Source organism: Pimephales promelas, chromosome 10 (genome assembly GCF_988280905.1).
Source record: "Pimephales promelas chromosome 10, fPimPro1.hap1.1, whole genome shotgun sequence".
Classification (NCBI taxonomy): domain Eukaryota; kingdom Metazoa; phylum Chordata; class Actinopteri; order Cypriniformes; family Leuciscidae; genus Pimephales; species Pimephales promelas.
This window is the reverse complement of record NC_142778.1, coordinates 19,085,076-19,090,187: the sequence shown is the minus strand read 5'-3', so window position 1 is coordinate 19,090,187 and position 5,112 is coordinate 19,085,076.

Below are 5,112 nucleotides of genomic sequence, written 5' to 3'. Positions count from 1 at the left end.
AACATATTTACAGTATGTAATAAAATATAAACCAAAAGATAATTTGGTAATGTTTTTATACATACAGTATTCCAGGGTTAATCACATGAAAATATGTCCAGGTCATAATTTCACCCCAACAACTAGAGAAATTTTCTCAGTGAACATTACAAATATTTTGCATTCAAATTATTCTCTACAATGAATTATACCAATAGTTTTATACTTACTTTATAAATAACGAGTACAAATGAGGAATTACAGTAACAATAATCTTGATTTAAAAAACATTATTATTGTTAAACATTATTATTAAACATTTTTATTGTTATCTACATTATTATTAGCAGTAGTAGTAGGAGATTGCAGCAATAATGGTCTTATAAATATCCCCCATTTTTTTATGTAAACTATTATTTTATTATATTTTGCCTTTTGATATTGGTGTAAAATATGATGTAGATATGTTCACCAAGAGAATCACCCTCATATAATCCTGTTTTCTTTTGTATAAGAATAATTGTCATGTTTTGGCATTATTTAAGAAATCATTGTAATGACTCACCACATTATTTTTAAATAAAAAAATGGGGAAAATATGTCTTACAACAATATATACAGTATGTTCAAATAGTAAGAAAATCAATTAATCCAAAACAATCAATTAATAAGAAAATATATGCTATTCTAAAAATGCCTATTGTATTTTTTTGTTGCCTATTCTATTTGTCTTTCTGACTTTGTTTTTCTGTTTTTTTTAAACAACATTATGTCCATCCGTAACCCTACCTCTAAACCGTCAGTAGAGTGTAAACAAAGCATACAAAAAAGTATTCAATTCAGATTGTACAAATTCAAATGAATTAGCCACCAACTTTAACATAAAATTGTTATGAATTGCCATGAGAATGTGTTGATATGCTACAGGAGTTCCATTTCAGTCGAGAATGTCAAAAGTAGTCGACGTCAACTGAAGGCTGGTCCATCTGTAATGGTTGAGCCAGCCATTTCACCTGGGGCCGATTGCAGCATTAGAGGGTGAGCTGGCCTCTGGAGATGACTCGACTGCGTTGTCTCCCTCTGGGAGCAAAACGTTGCCCGAACCGAATTCAAAATTGTCAGCTAAGTTGAAACGGGCTGCCGAGGCTGTCGGGCTTGAGTGGAACCCATGGTGGAGGGTTCTGCTTGGTCTCGGTTTGATGATTAGCATCTGAAGTGCAAAAAGTGCATGGAGAGCAAAAAACCAAAGTGCATGTAGAGCTTACTAGGTCGTGGACGGCACATTTTACTGCCAAAAACTACCTAAGTGGTTGTTTTGCGACCTTTGCCTACATCCATCAAGGTGGTCTACGTTCCCATAGCATGTCACAACTCGCCTGCCATCTCATCCTATGGAGTCATCTGAGGTTGCTTCGTGCCACTTATATCCCTGGCCTGCTCAATCGTGCCACCAAAGAGCTCTCATGACAGATTGAGGCCTCGGGAGAAAGGCGACTCCATCCCCAGGCGGTCCAGCTGAAATGGGACCACATTGGGGCAACAAAGATACAGTAGATCTGTTTGCCTATCCGGGTTCGTCCCATTGCCAGTTGTTTTATTCTCAGACCAAGTGGACCCTTGGCACGGATTCGTTGACCCACAGCTGGCCCCGGGGCCTCCGCAAGTATATTTTCCCTTAGTGAGCCTTATTGCACAGCTACTGAGCAAAGTCGGGGAGGAACAGGAGCAGGTATTGCTAGATGCCCCTTATTGGCCCAACCGGACCTAGTTCCCCAAACTAATGGTCCTCGCGACAGCCCCTCCCTGGCCCATTCCTCTGAGGGAGGAACTCCTTTCTCAGGGACAAAGCACCATATGGCACAGGGGGTTCTAGGTGATCTACCACACTCAGTCGTAGACACCATCACTTCAGAGAGAGCACCCTCTAAGAGACATGCTTACGCCCTGAAGTGGAACCTGTTCGTTGAGTGGTGTTCTTCTCACCAAGAAGACCCCCAAAGCTGTTTGATCAGTTCCGTGCTTTCTTTCTTGCAAGATGGGTTGGAGCAAGGGCTGTCTCCCTCCACCCTCAAAGCGTATGTTGCCTCTATTTCTGCACATCACGATGCAGTGGATGGAATGTCCCTGGGAAGCCACTGTCTCATCGTCAGGTTCCTAAGGCGAGTAAGGACATTAAATCTTCCTTGCCCTCACCCCAGAATTCCTGGATATGTGCCCAAGGTTCCTACCACTCCCTTTCGGGACCAGGTGGTGAACCTGCAAGCGCTGCCCTTGGAGGAGGCAGACCCAGCCCTGGCTTTTCTCTGTCCCGTTCACGCTCTACGCCTGTATGTGGACAGAACGCAAAGCCTCAGGACCTCAAATCAGCTCTTCATCTGTTACGGAGGCCAGCAGAAGGGAAAGGCTCCAAGCTAAGTTTGGCACACTGGATAGTGGCCCATCATCTTGGCTTATGAATCCCAAGGTGAACCCTGTCCCCCCGGATTGCGAGCTCACTCCACAAGGACTATAGCTGCTTCCTGGATGTTGGCGCAGGGTGCCTCGCTGACAGATGTCTGTAGAGCTGCGGACTGGGCAACACCTAATACATTCACTAGATTCTATAGCCTACATGTCAAGCTGGTTGCTTCCCGTGTGCTCTCTTCACATAGAAGCCAGTTGAACACTGTGAGCTCGGTTCGAAGTGTCGGATTCCCTATGGCGAGCCTGTGTCTTTCCCTTGGCAGAGTTCTTCTGGAGTCACTGTTTGGTGTTGTCTTCCCCTTGTCTAGGCTAGAGCCAACCCAGTGACATCCATATGTTTTGCTATCCGTCAATTCGCCCAGCCCAAATGTGTATTTTCCACATCTTGCCTCTCTACGGGTAGGATGTGGCTTTCGTAACGTAACTTTCCTTCCTTGACAAGGTACGCTTTCCCAGTGTTATCCAAGTCTTCATCCAAGTTATTAATTTCAGTCTGACGACTACGTCTCCACGTCTCTAAAGCAGTGGTTCTCAAACCTGTCCTGGAGGACGCCCAACACTGCACGTTTTCTTTGTCTCCCTAATCAAATGCGACAATTGACAAATGGCAGAGGTGGGGACAAGTCACACATGGTCAAGTCCAAGCAAGTCTCAAGTCTTAACCATCAAGTCTCGAGTCAAGTCTCAAGTCGCAGTTCAGATAAATCAAGCAAGTCAAGTCAAGTCAAGGGTTCACCCTAAGCAAGTCAAGTCAAGTCCTGATAAGTTTCAAGTAAAGTCAAGTCACACTACTAAAATAAATAGAGGTAATTTTTTTCGATACATATTTATTTTTGCACAGAAAAGATGAACTTTTATACATATATTATGTATCTTATTTAATATATTTGCTATATTATTCATATGCATATCTGTGCTACATCAATATCTGAAAATAAAATAAAATTGTGTTGTTTACACAAAACGTTCAGAGTCTAAGATGTATCGATTCTAAGATGTACAATCCAATCTGTCTAATTCAATTTAATTGAAACGGTCTAAAATGTATGAAATCTAAAATGTTATATCTTATATAAATGTAAAATATAAAATATAAAATGTATGAAATGTATGAGAATATAAAATGCAATTTTTTTTTAATTTAGTAGTTTTTCTTATCATAGCCAACAAATGTCTTCGGAAACTCCTTTTCCTCGATTTACTGAAACCTATATGTAAAACGCATTTGCAGCTGCACAGCCGTGTAGCCTATATATCTATGCTGCATATACAGACATCCCAACCTACAAGAATTCATTTCAGGGAGGTATATCTCAATGAATGTAATGTTAGGGAGGGGGGGGGGGGATATAAAATATGTTAATAAATATAAAATATGTATTATTATGTATATTATATATTAAATTTACATAAATATTAACAAATGGTTGTTTTAATTATGGAATTCTCCATAATTAACTCCTAAACTTCAGTAGAGAACAATTCTTTGTAAGGAAGGAGGGGTTTCTTTAATGTACATTTATTTGCATGTAGTATGTAGCATATGGTTTGCGTTGCTTTAAATTGGTCAGTGCAGCGCTGACTATTGAGTGTCGCTAGGAAACACGTCCGCGCTGCGCTGACGAATCGGCTGCGCGGCTCGGATCATTGAACCGTGCAGATGACATGTCTGCGCGGCACGAGCTCTGTAAAGCCCCGCTGTCTCGTCCCACTTTTGGTTTGTTTGGCTTCCCGTATCTCTGCCGTGCACACGCCGCACGCTATGTATGTTATACGCGCAGTATCTCGCTCTAGATTCCGGGAGATTTTTACTCATTTGCGGGCATCAGGGAGACGCTATCAACATGCGTGAGACTCCCGGAACTTCCGTTTGGCGCGGTTTGAATTGAGCAGCGTTAAATGCCGATATAGTGATGCTGACGTCACAATATATATATAGATTTTAATTAACTGTATTGCTGTTTGTTTATTATATGTTCAAGTCATTGTCGAGTCTTCCACTTCAAGTCAAGTCAAGTCTCAAGTAACTTGTTCTCAAGTCAAAGTCAAGTCAAGTCATTTTTGTACTTTAATCAAGCAAGTCACAAGTCCTGAAAATTGTGACTCGAGTCAGACTCGAGTCAAGTCATGTGACTCGAGTCCCCCACCTCTGACAAATGGGTTAATGAGCTGATGTGTTGAATCAGGTGCAGTGGTGAGAATCTTCCATGAAAGGTTTGAGAACCACTGCCTTAATGGAGGGAATGGAGGATGTAGTCCCCTTGCCACGACCGCTGGACCACCGGTGACTCGGAGTTACGCGGCTCCTCAGCTAAAAACAAATGGAGTGTATATCTACTTCCGTGCCACTGGGCAGAGAGTGAGATGCAGATCTTGCACGCCAATGTGCATTGGCTCGTTCTAAAATACTCAAAGACAATTGGCTCCATAGCATGATACCATTTCAGATGACTACGTCCTCTGTTCCCTCCTTCAGGGAACGGTGGGTTGCATAACCAGGACGTTCAGTAAGGACAAAGTGTAGATGAAGATGAAATCTGAGAAAACATGCAAACTAAGATGATTCAATAAACCCTCAACATTTTTATCACCACTTTTTGCTCTCTTTCATATGATCTCAGGCTGAAGTATGTTTTTTAGTTAATAGTACACAGTTTTGGGTTTGAAAAC